Here is a 16247-nt window from a genome sequence, read left to right as displayed (position 1 = left end):
CAAGGGGGAGATGGGGTTCTTTGGTACCAAGGTAGTAGGTTGTGTGTTACGGATGTTGATGGTTTGAGAGAGAAAATATTAGAAGAGGCTCATGGTTCGCGGTACTCCATTCATCCGGGAGCCACCAAGATGTACCGTGACATACGGGAAGTCTATTGGTGGAACGGTATGAAGAAGGATATAGCGGGTTTTGTGGCCAAATGTCCAAATTGTCAACAAGTCAAGGCCGAGCACAAGAAACTGGGAGGTTTGCTCCAAGAAATGAATATTCCCACTTGGAAGTGAGAGGAGGTCAATATGGATTTTGTTGTAAGGTTGCCTCGTACGCGAAGGCAACACGATTCTATTTGGGTCATTATTGATAGGATGACTAAATCAGCCAACTTCATTCTTGTCAAGGTTACTTTTTCGGAGGAAGACTATGCTAAACTGTACATCAAAGAGGTAGTGAAGTTGCATGGGTTTCTTTGTCTATCATATCGAATAGAGGTGCTCAATTTACTTTACATTTTTGGAAAGCATTCGAACAAGGGGTTGGTACAAATGTTAAACTTAGTACCGCTTTCCACCCTCAAACGAATGGTCAAGCGGAACGGACCATTCAAACCTTAGAGGACATGTTGAGGGCGAGTGCGATCGATTTCAAGGGTAATTGGGACGATTATCTTCCTTTGATAGAATTTACCTACAACAATAGTTATCTCTCTAGCATTGCCATGGCTTCATTTGAAACACTATATGGAAAAAGGTGTAGCTCTCTGATTGGGTGGTTTGAGGTAGGTGAGTTTGCTCTAATTGGTCCCGAACTAGTCTATGATGCCATTGAGAAAGTTCGACTCATTAGGGAAAGGTTGAAGACGGCCGACAATAGAAGAAAGGATCTTGAATTTGAGGTCGGTGATTGGGTCTACTTGAAAATCTCACCTATGAAAGGGGTGATGAGGTTTGGCAAGAAGGGAAAACTTAGTCCCCGGTATGTGGGCCCATACCAAATCTTGAAACGTATGGGGAAAGTTGCTTATGAGGTGGACTTGCCAACTGAGTTGGCTTCGGTTCACCCAGTGTTTCATGTTTCTATGCTCAAAAGATGTATTGGTGATCCGGCTTCCATCCTTCCCTTAGAAGGTTTAGGAGTCGATGAGAACTTTTCTTATGAAGAAGTCCCGATTGAGATTCTAGACCGGCAAGTGAAGAAGTTGTGAAATAAGAAAGTAGCTTCCGTTAAGGTTCTATGGAGGAATCACTTACTTGAGGGTGCTACATGGGAGGTCGAGGCCGACATGATGTCCCATTACCCTCATCTTTTTCCTTCTACTCCTATTCAAGCTTGTGGTAATTAACTCCTCCTAAGTTTAGTGTTTTGGGAGGCATGTGAGTTGTATGAATTTTCCCTGATTTCTTTATATTGTACATGTTCTTGTGAGAATTCATGTTTTAATATATATTGGGTTGTCATGACATTTATGTTCCTTATGTTGGTTTGCATTTTATATGATGATTGCATTTTTGACTCCATGAGATGAAATGATGAACATGCTTAATGATGTGTTTATGAGATGACTCATTGGCTCTATTTTGTTGTGATTGAGCTTACTTGATTTGCAGAAGTTAGTTCCTCCCATGCTTATGTGAATTAATGAGCTGCTTGCATATTGAGTTAGTAGAAGTAGTTCATACTCTCTTGTATTGCTTTGGCCATGTAGTGAAAAAGGAGTTGAAGTATCCTCCTTTGAAAAGGTGCATGATGTGATTATTGCATTTTAGCTTTGGCACGTTTTAAAGTTTCATGCATGAAGGGTTGCTAGTCTAGTGTTCCTAACTTACTTTTGGTGTCTTGGTCGACATTCGAGGATGAATGTTCCCAAGGGGGAGAAAATGTAACACCCCGTATTTCAAAAGACCTAAGATAGAGCCTAACATGTAGTCTAGTAGCCTAATGAAGTCTAAACTTAAGGTTAAGGTCCTAAATAACGTACCTAACTTAGTACTAGGGTTTCAGTGCCTAAACGTTAATGCGCGATTCCCCTAGGACCCCCCAAGGGGGAGGTCCAAAACAGCCTCATACACAAAGAGGCAACCTACGAGGCATTGGTTGACTCACACCCCGTAGGTGGGGGTCGTAAGTCCACACTTGGTTTCTACCAAGGACCCTCCAAACTGCCTAGCCACAGTCCCAATCCACGAGTGGGCAGTATAAAGCGTGGACTGATTCATGCCTCGTGGATTGGTCTCGTGAGTTGAGACTTAGTCTCCTCACCAAGGCTTCTCATGACCCCTCTCTGACCAAAACCATGAGTGACCAGTACGGTCTGTGGTTTGGACCACGCCCCCTAAACGGGGACTCGTGAATGGGGGCTTGAGTGAACTGCTTTGAGGCGGCCATGTAGGAGTAGTTTAGTAAATCACTAATTAATTTGTTAAAGGTTGGGACGGTTATAACTAGTTATTCTAATCATATTAAAGTATTTTTTTGGTATTAAAACAAGTCTTTAACCCCTCACAACTCAAAAACAAACCCACTTCACTCTCAAAACATTCTCTCACTAAACTCCATCGAAAGACCAAGAAGAAGTTCAAGATTAGGGTTCAAGCTCCAAGCTTTTCACTCCAATTTCGTGGGATAGCATCAATTAAGGTATGCGGATTTTGATTCATGGAACATCTTCCTCCATGAAGCCCTTCAACTCTTGATTTCGAAATTGAAATATTGTTCAAAAACTAGGGTTTCCATTCCAACCATGGATTCTTCCCAAAAATGATTTTTATTATGTTAAGTGCATTATATTGTGGATGATCTGATGTTAAATGGTGATTTTCATTGTAAAATTTCCCATGAACCCAGGTACACCCCCATGACCCTAATTTCATGAAGTTTGATTGAAGTATTGATGCAAGATGATTGTTGTGAACTGTATCTGTGTCGGTCTAGTTATAGAATCTTCTTTTATTCATGCGTATTATAGTATTTTAGGGTGAATTGGTGAGACTTGATTCATGACCTGGAAAAGGGTAAATTGACTAGGATTTATACATAATGATGAAAGTTGTATGTAACCTATTGGTGTACTTATAAAGTAAACCTCCTATTACTAAAGTGTAAAGTATGGTATTGATGAAAGGTTGTTCTTCTCTTATCTTTACACTTGACGATGCGTGAATAGTCTAGGATGATGATGATGTTATTGTGTTGATTGAAACTCTAGTTCTCATGAAAGCACTATCAAGGTAAGGTGAAACTTCTACTCGCTTATTAATGTTAATTCTAAGGTTGAAAGTACATTCTCATCCCTAATGAATCTATGAGCCATTTTGATGGATTGTATTGAACGAAGGTTAAGGCATGCCTTCATACATGTAAATACAATTCAAAGACTAATGATGTTAATTTGGGAATTAATTCTAAGCACCGAGTGGATATGGACAATGAGGAAAAGGCCCCTCCACCAATGCAATAGGGTGGGTCATCCAAATGATACTCATGAGATGGAAGCTCCTCCGCCAATGCAATAGGGCGAGTTTCTAGAAGCAATCTCCCTATCTCATAACTATGTGCCAACATAGGACTTAGCTAGTGGATCCACCTAGACGCTATACACTTACTCCTACCTTAGGCAAGTAGGACACCTTCTTCGGTGTAGGGTTACACGACACCGGATTCCATGTAGCTCACTAGGTCTATGTCGGTTATGCGATTTTTCCCTATATGAATGATAATGCATGAGACACGGACTATGTTATGACCACTTGGTGAAGTTACTTAGTAGGAGTGGGGGTATGGAACTTCACTCCCACATTGTACAAGTGTACTTGGTAGGTTGTTGTGGGATGATTCCTTATTATTGTAATGAGATACAAATGCATACATGTGCCTCGAATGGTTAGTTATTATGAATGACCTTCCTTATATTCAAAGTAATGTTCATAATTATTTTCCTTATTTGTGACTAATGATTATAATGAGGTTTAAAGGTGATATACATGACCAAGGGAGCTTCAAGAGGACACGTAGTAGGGTTGGTATTATGAGGTGTCAACCATACATTGCACAATTGTTCTTTAGGGGTTGTTGAGGTGTTTATATTTTCATGTAATAAGTATAAATGTTATTATGACTCATGTTGTGCATTGTAAATGCGTGTTGGTTTCTAAACTTGACAAATGCATACGTTCTAACAAAAATGTCCTTTTTATTATGTTTAAGGTTTTTATGCATGTTTCCATACTTAGTACATATTATGTGCTAACCCATTTCCTTCCTTCTACATCTTAATGAATGTAGGTTTCGACTAGCTAACTTTCACTCTCCCTTTGAAGAAGACTTGGATTGCTTTCTCCAAGTAGTGGTGAGTCCTCAAGTTCGAGGACGGGATTTTCTATTTTCTAGCTCTATTGTACTTCTCATGTTGAGACTTTTATTGATGTATTATGTCTAAGTCCCAAACTTTGTATTCCTATGTTTTAGATGGTGGTATGAGACAAAGTCTAGATTTTTCCTATTACTTTCTTTTATAAAAAGCGAAGTTGGACTTCGATTGTAAAGTTTTAAACATCCGCATTATTTTAATGTCTTATGTAATGATGATGCTAGAGGCTTGTATGAGACCCCTTCGGGGTCAAGTACGTCATGTTACATCTAGGGGGTACTCCCAGGTCGTGACAATGGAGATCGAAAGTCGAAAAGAGGAAGTTGAAAGGAAAATAACAAATATTGTTGGCTGAGCATGGAGAGATAAGGGAAGAAGTGGAGTCCCAAAGTTCATTGAATTTTATCACACCTAGGTATTATGTGTTGCAATCTAACCTTTCTAATTCTTCCCCTCCCCATTTTATTTCCTTTCGTTTGCAGGATTCTAATGAAGCACTTTTAATGGGACTACAAAGTCCTCTCTCCAGGGTATTGAGCACCAAATTGACTTCGTGCGGGCTCACATTGGCCAACCAAATTGGCTTACCGAAGTAATCCGGGAGAAAGTGAAGAGCTACAAAGGCAAGTTGAGAAACCCCTCAACAAGGGCTATGTGATGAAACGTACAAGTCTGTGCGTTGTTCCGATTCAATTGGTTCCAAAGAAAGGTGGATCATGGCGCATATGTGTTGATTGGTGGGCCATCAAAAAGATCATCTTAAGGTATTGTCATCCTATCCCTAGATTAGATGATATGATTGATGGGCTCAATGGTTATAGTGTGTTTTCAAAGATGGCTCATCTCACTCCCTGTCATAATTGGGATGATGCTTCTAATGTGACATTTTTGTTTGATGAAAATGTTGTTAAATCGTTTGAGAATCTGTTATGGCGTGATGACACAATTTCCAAAAGTGGAACTCTCACAAATGTTGTTAAATTGTTTGAGAATCCATTGTGGTTCAATGACACACTTCCTCAACATGGAAATATCTTATGTGAAGATGATAGTACATTTATTGGGAAGGGTAGTGTTAAGATGAAAAGGGATGCCTATGTTTTAACTATTACTTATTCATTGTGTGTTCTAGTGCTTCGTGTGAGTTATGATCCTCTAGCATCTAGAGTGGAGGCTAAAGTTGGGAACCCCTTGACTGAAGTGTATTGAGGTAATACCTTTCTCGTTTACATGTTTACATATCATGATGCTCACACTGTTGACTGGAGTATGTTTTGGGAAGGTAAGGGTTCCAATCTGATAAAAGGAGGTGCACTTGATCCAAATTCACAGATTTCCTTTCCATTTGACCCCGGTAGTCAGTTGAATTGTTGTATTTGTGTGGGGATGCTTGGTCAAAATGGCAAGCATAATGTGGGTGAAATCGTTGATGTCTTTTCCTATGAAGGAAAGCTCTTCTTGAGGTTTTACCATCCACTTGAAGGGACTACATTGTGCAGGGGGAGGGATAGTTTCCTAGACCCCTTTCTTTACCCTTGCTTTGAATTTGATCATGTTGTTTATGCATCGTATTGGGGTAAGAGCTATTTGCCAAGAGAAAGTGAAGCTTATACCTTCCTCTACTATCTTTTTGCATATGATGAATCCACTGGTTGTATTAAAGATGTCTTGCATGTGGATCGGGATATCATTGAGGTTTATACTTGTTTGTATGATCCAGTTATGTGGACCTTTTACCATATTGATCCCAGTGAAATGTTTGAGAGTATTTGAACTCATAGAAGTATCACCTTGTTGGTGTTGTTATGTTGTTCATGTGAAGAATAACCAACTTATTTGTTCTCCATCTATGGGCTTAATTGCCATGATAATAGAGGATGTTTGGTTGTTCCTTGAGTTTGAATCGCCTCGGTTCAATGTTTTTAGTGTTAACCTCTCTACTAACCGTCATGCTATGAGGATATCCATTAATCCTATAATAGAACCTAACTCATACAACGACCTCAAGGGCACTGCACTCCCAAGCAACCGATGTTTCTAAACAATAGTCAACAGAAGCTTAATCAAGCTCTCAACACTTAACATGAGTTTTCAGTTTTCAATATTATAAATAATCTAACACTAAAATGATCCTAAACTGCCTATTTATAGTTTTAGGACATTATTACACAAAAAGGCCCAAAAGTGACCCGAAATGACCAATGGGCGAGCTAAGTCAGGCACGCCCAATCCACTTGGCGACTCTCACATTGGGTTAGCGATGTTTCCTGCATGGATCCTGCTCCTGGAACATTAGGCAGTTTGGGGGTCATCACCCAAGTCATTGGGCGACGCGCCAACTGATCTTATGTTTGCCAAAGAGCAGTGTTGTCAACTGTCCTCCCTTCGTTCGCCCAAGTGATCTTCCACGCATGTGAACCTTTGTTTGCCACTAATACAAGCCCAAGAGGCTCCATCCTTGGGAACAACTCTTCAATCCATTATAGTTCCCAAGCTTGTCTATGAGTCAAAAGGTCTTGAGGCAATCTGGATTGCATCAGGTGTCCCATTTCGACACAATATATTTAGATTGGGTGTCACAAGCCGGCACAATATTATTGGATCGGTTGTCACGCTCCAACACGGTAAAATTAAAGGAAAACATGTTTTACAACTTAATATACCCAATCTTAAAGAACCCTATTCCCAAAAGAGCTTGGTGTGGACGCATGAGTTCTCATGTGTGTTCTTGATATTGTTGACTGATTACATTCTTACTTTGGTGTTGTTATCAATTGTTTATGTTGGTTGTTGCTTGCCACCTGCTAAGTGCCATAATTGATTTTGCACTATTACTTACTGAATATTAGTTTCCATTTTGAGTTGGCCGATGATACCTACTCAGTACATGTTGTCTTGTACAACCCCTACTTGTGTTTTCTTCGTTTTCTTTTTGTGGAGTGAGCGAGTATACCATCGACTTCGACTCGCCCTCAGTTCTAGCCAGTCTCCAGATTTCAGGGTGAGCTTTTCCTTTCAACTCGTGTTGGATCCTCTCATTCATGGATGATGGATTTTGAACATAGACTATTCTACTTATTTATTTTGATTTCTTTAATACTCTTAGACTTGGTATTTTGAGAATAGATTTTCTTGATGTGATGACTTTCAGGTTTTGGAGATAATATGTACTAGACTTTAGAGGTTTATTTTATTAGTTACTTTAATAAGTTTGAGCTTCCACATTATGGTTGTTATCCATAGTTAAACAATTGATATAAGTTGGGTTGGATAAATTGGTTCGCCCACCTAGGAGGTTAAGTGTGAGTGCCAATCATGACTCATTTTGGGTCATGACAAACTTGGTATTAGAGCTTTAGGTTCGGTGATCACATCACACAAGGACAAGTTTAGTAGAGTTTTACGAAACAGTACAGGGACGTCTTTACTTTTCTTCGAGAGGCTCTAGGACTTTAGAAAAACTCATTTCTTTCTTTCTTTCCTGTTATTACTTGAATCTAATTGGTATCTAGGTGATACAAATTGGTAACTGACCTTCTTCACTCTATTTCGCAAATGGTCAGAACTAGAGTAATAGTTGTGGCAACACCAACACCAGCAAGAAAGGGTGCACCTGAGCCAACCATTGGGGCTGCACCCCGAGGGGGAGCAGTGGCGAGAGATCGTGGTAGAGGTCGCAGGATAAGGCCCACTAGAGGTAGAGGACAAGTAACTGGTCCAACTAGAGATAGAGCAGTGACCTCTCCACCAGCTGAGGAGGTAGCAAGAGAGGGTGATAAGGGGGAGAATGGGAAGATTAATGAGAATGAAGCACCACCCCAGCCTACTCCAGAGATGATCAATAAGGTTTTTATTTATCTCAGCGGGTTATCTGATCAGGGCCAGGCACCCTAGCATTTTTTGCACCAACAACTCAGGTTCAAGGAGTACAACATGCAGTTGTTGTGGCTCCCCACATGTATGTGTCCTTGGAAATTGGCATGTTTCCCCAATTGACTACATGGCCTATAATGACTAGTGACCAGCATGATCCCTTTATTAAGTTCTTAAAGTTGAAACCTCCAGTCTTCAAGGGTACAGAATCTGAAGATGCTTATGATTTCCTTATTGATTGTGATGAGCTGCTACATAAGATGGACATAGTGGAGCGATTTGGTGTTGAGTTTGTGACATACCAGTTTCAGGGGGATGCCAAAATGTGGTGGCGATCTCATGTTGAGTGTCGGCCAGCAATGTAACGACCCGTAAAACAAATAAGTTAAACTAGAGCCTAACTAGTGTGTCTTGGAGTTGTTGTGAGGTTTAAGGGTGGTATAATGTAGTCCCGAGCTTAGGTTGAGGGGTTAAACGTCAAGGTATGACTCCCCAAGGACCACCCTAGGGGTCCTTGAGAAGGACCCTAAGCCTAACCCCTAAGACCCCTTGAAACCAAAAAGGTTGCCCGAAATTTGGTGAACCGCGGAAGGGGACCATGCCCCGTAGGACCATCCACGCCCTGTGGATGGCCTCCGTGGGTCAAGTCCCTCTTGTCCAAGCCACAGCCCCAAACCACACTTGACCAAGATAGGGCGTGATCCAGACCATGGTCTGTGGTTTGGTGGTCGTGGTTCACCCCTGCAAAAGTTGTCAAGGTGCGGCCAATGTGGGGGTGGTTTGGTAAATTCATGTTAAGTCTAGTTTGGTTGGGGGACGGTTTTAATTAGTTATTTATGGTATTTTAAGGGTTTTTAAAGTATTAAAATATATTTTAGACTTCATTATTTCAAAACCCAAAATACAAACCTCCCCTCTGCTCCTAAAGTTCTCTCTCTAGAAACCTCCATTGGAGGTGAAGACTTCAAGCTTCCAAGGTCAAGACTTCAAGTTTTTCAAGGGATTTTCGTGGGATTCTTCCATTAAAGGTATGGTGGTCTTCATCCTTGACGTAGTTTATTTCAAGGAGCCAATTTCAAAGTTGATTTCAAGTCTTCAAAGTTTACCCCAAAACCCTACTTTTCAATCTATGCATGGGTTCGATTCAAAACAATTTTTAAAGGCATTATTGCATTGAATTATGAATGAATTGTGGATTTAAAGATGAATTGAGATGATTTCTTCCTAGAACCCATGTTTTCCCCCAATTTCCTAAATTGTGATTTGTGATTTGGAGTTGATTGATTATGCAAGTATGTTGAATTGTTGATGTTTACATTGAATTAAGTGATTGAACCATGTCAATTTCCTATTCAATTGTAGTATCTTGGATTTATGGATTGATGTTGGTTCATAGCCCTAACGGGCAATTTCATGAAGGATTAAGTATGATTATGATGTGAAGTATGTGTGTGATCTAAATGAATGAATTATGCTTATGTTTAGAAGGTAATTGTGTTATGATTGAATGTTATCTCTCTATTAACACTTATGAATGATGAGGCTATATGTGAAAGGTTATTCCAACATACACACACTCATGAATGAATAATGAATGAAGTTCTATGATTATGTTAATGATGAAGTACTTATTGAAAGGCTATTCTCAATTGTACTTTAATGAATGATAATGACATGTTGTGAAAGGACTTTCTCACAATATGGGATTCTTAGGTGAAAGGCTATTCTCATCTTTGAATCGATAAGTTTTCCAATAAATGAATGTTGGGTTAGAGATGGATACTCATCCATGAGTTGAGGCGGGGTATCTAGCAACAATCTCTTATCCCATAATAATGAATGTTAAGTACTCTATGGGGAATAATGATAAGCACTGAGTGGATATGAATTGGGGTGGATGCTCATCCGTGAGTTAAGGCGGGGTGTCTAGTAGTAATCTCCCTATACCATAACTATGTGCCCACATAGGTCTAGCTAGTGGATCCACTTAAGCTAAAAACAATGGTCATACCTTAGGCAAGTAGGAATTCCTTATCCGGTGAGGATGACACCGGGATTCCATGAATTGCTCACATGCTCTATGTCGGTTAAGGCTTACCCCCATAAAGAATGTTAATGAACTATGGCTTCTTAAGGATGCACTACTTAGTGTGGGTGGTGGTATGGGACGCCATCTATGCATTGCACAAGTAGGCTTTGAGAGAGGTTGTGGTGTATTCCTTTATAATGTTTAGTGTAATGAATGTGCTCTTATGATGATGTTAATGAGAATGTTGATCTAATGTCTAATGAATGAAGGTGCTCTTAATGTAATGAAGATTGTGACTTATGCTTAAATTAGATGATGCATGCTATACATGGATTGTATTATGAGTTACTTCCTTATCATGACTTAATGTATATGAATGCACCTTTCCTATGGTGACTTCAAGGAGTACTTAGTGTGAGTAGTAGTATGGGATGCTACTTGCACATTGCACACGTATGACTTAGGGGTTGTCTTAGGTGATGGTCTTTATGTGATGATATGACTTATGAAAGGTTTATGTCTCTTATGTATGAGTATTGTGTAAGGATGCTAAGGTTGAATGGTAAGTTCACTTTTGGTGACCTTAAGGTGGTACTTGGTGTGGATAGTGGTATGGGACGTTATTCATACATTGCACAAAGTATAGCTTGAGGCTTACTTTAGGTGAAGGCTTAATGTGAAGGTAATGGGTTATATGTTGATTATGTTCCTAATATGGTTAAATGACTTATATGTTGGCTATGTCTTATGCCTCTTATGCTTATGTTTATGAAGGTTTTATCAAAATGGCATATGTTATGACTTTCAAATAAAATGTCTGTTTTAAGCATGTTTTTGCATGGCTATCATATTTAGTACTTAATTGTGCCAACCCATTCTTCTATGTTACTACAAGTGTAGGTTCCAGCAATTGAGTGGTTTTCTCTAGTGAAGCTTGGATTTGAGTTCCCCAAGACTAAGTGTTATGTCCTCATAGATCGAGGACAAGTAGTTGATGTTTCCTTTCTTTTCATGTAATAGACTATTGTTAAGAGTTCGATTGTAAAGGGTCGTGACCCTATTTTGTTTCAAGTATGTTGTTTAGATGGTCATATGAGACTATAGACTTTCGCTTGCTTTTAATATTTTTTATTGTTGGATTTATAAAGAAAAGTTTTAAAATTCCGCACTATTTCTAAGTATCTTATGTTATGAATGCTATGAGGCTTGTATAAGACCCCATCGGGGTCGAGTACGTCGTGTCGCTTTCGGGGTGTAGAATCGGGTCGTGACAAGCAAAGGCACCACCTATGACTTGGGCAGCATTCTTTAGCTTCTTCATGGAGAAGTATATAACCAGGACTTTGAGGGACATGAGGAGAGATAAGTTCCTAAACATAAAGCAAGGAAAGATGTCGGTTGCAACCTATGAGGCCAAATTTCGTGCATTATCCAGGTATTCCACTCGGCTTTGCTTCAGCCCGCAAGAGCGGATTCGCCGCTTTGTGAAGGGACTAAGGTCAGATTTGCAGATTCCAGCTTTATAGGTAGCTGCTCCTACAAAATCTTTTTAAGAAGTGGTTGATTTTGTGATAGAGGTAGAGGGGGTGAAGCCAAATGACTTCACCAAGGTGTCAATGTTTAAGAAGTTCCATAAGGGAGGTGCATTTAGTGGTTCTTACTCCAGAGGGCAGAGTTCTAGGGGTTATCCACCCCGTCCTATTCAGTCTTCATTACAGGTTTCAGCTGAGGGTCCGTCACCGACCAGTCAACCTTTTTCTGAGTTTGGGGGTTATCTTCAGTCTTTTTCGTCTTCACAAAGACCTACTCTCGACTCCAAGACTTGCTATAGATGTGGTGAGGCTGGGCATATTGGTAAATACTATCTGAGGTAGAGTCGGGCTTGGTGTGATCATAGTTATAGATCTCCAGCAATTAGAAGAAGGGGTGGTCATGGTAGAGGTCGTCATTCTGGAGGACGTGGTGGCCAAGGTAATGGTGGTCACCAATTTGGCCGGGGTGGCGGGCAGATTGGAACTACTGGAGCGCATCCCAGTAGGGGAAATAGACAGACAGGTGATAAAGCCCATTGTTATGCTTTCCCCAGGAGGCCAAAGGTAGAGGCATTTGATGCTTTTATCATAGGTACTCTTCTGGTCTATGATCGCATGGCTTCTGTATTGTTTGATCCTGGATCCACATTTTTTTATGTATCTTCCTTATTATCTAATGGACTTGATTTGCATTGTGACTTGCTTGACATGTCTATTGTGTCTCTACTCCTGTTGGTGAGTCTGTGTTAGTTGAGAAGGTGTTCTTGCCTTATAACTTTTGTGGGGATCAAAACTTATGTAGATTTGATTATTCTGGAGACGGTTGAATTTGATGTAATTCTAGGTATGACTTGGCTTTTTCCAAATTTTTCTATCTTAGATTGTAATGCTAAGACTGTGACTTTGGCCAAGCCTGGGATAGATCCGCTGGTATGGAAGGGTGACTATGTTCCTGACCCAGTTCGTATCATCTCTTTTCTTTGTGCTAAGAGGTTGGTGAGTAAGGGTTGTTCAGCTTTCTTGGCACATCTCAGGGATGATACTTCCAAAGTGCCTTCGATCGAGTCTGTTTTGATAGTTCGTGAGTTTGTTGATGTTTTTCCTGGAGACCTGCCTGGTATGACACCAGATAGGGATATTAAATTTTGTATTGACCTAGAGCCGGGGACTCACCCCATTTCCATTCCACCTTACAGAATGGCCCCGGCTGAGTTGAGAGAGTTGAAGGCCTAACTTCAAGAGTTGTTAGGTAAAGGTTTTATTAGACCGAGTGCCTCTCCTTGGGGTGCTCCAGTTTTATTTGTGAAGAAGAAAGATGGTAGTTTTCGGATGTGCATAGACTACAATCAGTTGAATAAGGTGAATATTAAGAACAAGTGCCCCATTTCTCGCACTAATGGCTTGTTTGATCAGTTACAGGGTCCTTGTGTCTTCTCAAAAATTGATTTGAGGTCAGGTTATCATCAACTAAAATAAGAGCAATGGATATGCCAAAGACTGTTTTTCGAACAAGGTTTGGATATTATGAGTTCTTAGTAATGTATTTTGGGCGTATGAATGCCCCTGCTACTTTCATGAGCATGAATATTTGGATCTCTTCATTATTATATTTATTGATGATATATTGATCTACTCCAAGAGTAGAAAAGAACATGAAGAGCATTTGAGAACTGTATTGGGGTTGTTAAGGGAGAAAAGGCTTTATGCCAAATTCTCCAAGTGTGAGTTTTGGCTCGATTTAGTGTCCTTCTTGGGAACGTGGTTTCTAAGGATGGAGTGATGGTGGATCCCACTAAGATCGAAGTTATGAAGAGTTGTGGAAGACCTACTAATGTTTCAAAGGTATGGAGTTTTGTTGGTTTAGCTAGCTACTACCGTCGGTTCATTAAGGGAGTTTCTTCCATTGATTCCCAACTGACCAACTTGACCAAGAAATTCCCTTTGTATGGTCGGATGAGTGTGAAGAGAGCTTCCTGAAACTCAAGACCTTGTTGACTACTGCACCGATTCTTGCCTTGCTTGTGGAAGGTAAGAATTTTATTTTTTATTGTGATGCATCTTATTCTGGTTTAGGTGCAGTGCTAATGCAGGAGAGGAATGTAATTTCCTATGCTTCAAGGCAATTGAAAGTGCACGAACGTAACTATCTGACCCATGATTTGGAGTTGGCTGCAGTTGTATTTGGATTGAAGCAGTGGAGGCTTTATCTATATGGGGTCAAGTGTGAAGTGTATACAGATCATCGCAGTTTACAAAATGTGTTCACTCAGAAGGAATTGAATTTAAGGTAGAGAAGATGGATGAAACTATTGAAAGACTATGACATTACTATTCTATATCAACCGGGTAAAGCTAATATTGTGGTTGATGCCCTAAGTAGAAAAGCAGGGAGCATGGGGAGTTTTTCCCACTTACAGGCTTCTAGACGCCCATTAGCTAGAGAGGTTCAAACTCTGGCTAATGACCTTAAGTAATTATGAAAGGAGGATTCTTGGCCTGTGTGGAGGCAAGATCTTATTTTCTTGACAAGATTAAAGGAAAGCAGTTTGATGATGAGAAGCTTAGCCGAATTTGAGATATTATATTACGAGGAAAGGCTAAAGAGGTTGTGATTGATGAGGAAGGCGTATTGAGAATTAAGGGGCGGGTATGTGTGCCCGTGATGATTATTTGACTAATACTATTCTTGCAGAGGCTCATAGTTCGAGGTATTCTATACATCCTGGTGCAACCAAGATGTATCGTGATATGAGACAGCATTATTGGTGAAGTAGAATGAAGCGTGACATTGTTGATTTGTTGCCCAATGTCCAAATTTTCAGCATGTAAAATATGAACATCAGAGGCCTGTAGGGACACTTAAGAGAATGCCCATTCCTGAATAAGAGTGGGAAAGAATTGCAATGGATTTTGTGGTTGGTCTTCCAAGAACATTGAGTAAGTTTGATTCTATATGGGTAATTGTTGATAGGTTAACTAAGTCTGCTCAGTTTATTCCGATCAAGGTGACTCATAATGCAGAGAAGTTAGCAACACTTTATATTCGCGTGATTGTTCGATTGCATGGATTTTCAATCTCCATCATATCAGATAGATGTACGCAATTTAATTCTAACTTTTGGAGGACCTTGCAGGCTGAATTAGGTACTAGAGTGGATCTTAGTACCGCATTTCACCCTTAGACCGATAGTTTGAGCAAACAATTCAAGTGCTCGAGGATATGCTTATGCGTGTGTGATAGATTTTGGTGGTCATTGGGATCATTTCTTACCCTTGGCAGAGTTTTCATACAACAATAACTATCACTCGAGTATTGGCATGGCCCTATTTGAGGCATTGTATGGGAGGAGTTGTAGGTCTCCCATTGGTTGGTTTGATGCATTTGAGGTGAGACCTTGGGGTACCAATTTTTTGAGGGAATCGTTAGAGAACATTCAGGAGAAGCTTCTAGCAGCTCAGAGCAGGCAGAGGGAGTATGCAGATCGGAAGGTCAGGGACTTGGAGTTTATGGAGGGTGAGCAAGTCTTGCTGAAGGTTTCACCCATGAAGGGTGTGATACGGTTTGGTAAGCGAGGTAAGCTTGGTTCGAGGTATATTGGGCCATTTGAAGTTCTTAACCGTATGGGGGAGGTGGCCTATGAATTGGCCTAGCCTCCAAGGTTGTCAGGAGTGCACCCGATATTTCATGTGTCTATGCTAAAAAAATATTATGGTGATGGAAACTACATTATTCGTTGGGATTCAGTCCTGCTTGATGAGAATCTGTCTTATGAGGAGGAACCTGTAGCTATTCTAGATAGGGAGGTCCACAAGTTGAGGTCAGAGGAGATTGCATCTATCAAGGTTCAGTGAAAGAATCGGTGGTTGAAGAGTCCACTTGGGAGAGTGAGGCTGATATGCACGAAAGATAACTAATGGGGTAATTTTAATAATTAATTTAGTTGGTGGTTAAAGAAAATAACATTAAAATTAATAGTGGACCGCTTTTACCACTTTTATAGTTAGTCATGTATAATAATTAGGGTAAAGAAATAATTTGTAAAAGAAAGAAGAAAGACAAGTAGGCGAGAAACTTTACATGCGCCGTTTAACAAGAAAGACTGACATCGAAGTATTGCTTTGAATCTTCAATGTCCTTATTTAATAGTAGGGGGTTAAATATTATACAATAATATTTCATGGTTAGATGAGAATTGAAAGTGGTGTTAGCGGATGTGCTGGCAGTTTGGATTTTGAGAAAGTGAAGGAGATAATGAATTGGTTGATGGATTAATGGTTATCCAATTACTAATTGATGATATGATAAATTTGGCTTATAGTATATGATAAATTTGGGTTAGAGTTTTTGCCACTGATTTTCGAAACCAGTAGCTTTAATCTTGAATTTTATTACGTTGTCATCATATTATAAATTGAGTTTTAATATATTGAAATATGTAATTAAATATT

General features: G+C 39.9%; 1 protein-coding gene across 3 annotated transcripts in view; it reads left to right on the top strand.

Annotated features, from left to right (window-relative positions):
- Window positions 1-16247, top strand: part of LOC125821735 (MAP3K epsilon protein kinase 1-like) — a 602763-nt gene that overhangs the window by 480455 nt on the left and 106061 nt on the right. The gene's annotated exons all lie outside the window — the stretch shown is intronic.

The sequence above is a fragment of the Solanum verrucosum genome, unplaced genomic scaffold (genome assembly GCF_900185275.1).
Source record: "Solanum verrucosum unplaced genomic scaffold, falcon-dt-bn FXZP01000210.1, whole genome shotgun sequence".
Lineage (NCBI taxonomy): Eukaryota > Viridiplantae > Streptophyta > Magnoliopsida > Solanales > Solanaceae > Solanum > Solanum verrucosum.
The sequence above is the reverse complement of the archived record's forward strand: the minus strand, read 5'-3'. Positions and strand labels throughout refer to the sequence as shown.